The following is a 438-nucleotide window of genomic DNA, read 5'->3' as shown; positions in this document are numbered from 1 at the left end:
ACGCCTGACGGACTGGTCGGTCAAAGTGATCAAAGTGATATATATGTATGCATATACGTATATATATGTATATACATGTATATATATATATGTATATATGTATATATGTATATATATGTATATATGTATATATATATATATATATACATATATATACATATATATATAAAGGATATATATATATATATATTATATATATATATATATATAATATATATATATAATATATATATATATATATATATATATATATATATATATATATATATATATATATATATATATATCCTTTAAGCTCGTTTACGGGTAACGTTTTTAAGAACACGCATGAAATCTCCTATGTTATTATGTGACCTATGGCCCAGTGATTCCAACTGTGCCGATAACAAGAAGAAGAAGAAGAAAGAAGAAGAAGAAGAAGAAGAAGAAGAAGAAGAA

Source organism: Octopus sinensis, linkage group LG2, assembly GCF_006345805.1.
Source record: "Octopus sinensis linkage group LG2, ASM634580v1, whole genome shotgun sequence".
Taxonomy (NCBI): domain Eukaryota; kingdom Metazoa; phylum Mollusca; class Cephalopoda; order Octopoda; family Octopodidae; genus Octopus; species Octopus sinensis.
The sequence above is the reverse complement of the archived record's forward strand: the minus strand, read 5'-3'. Positions refer to the sequence as shown.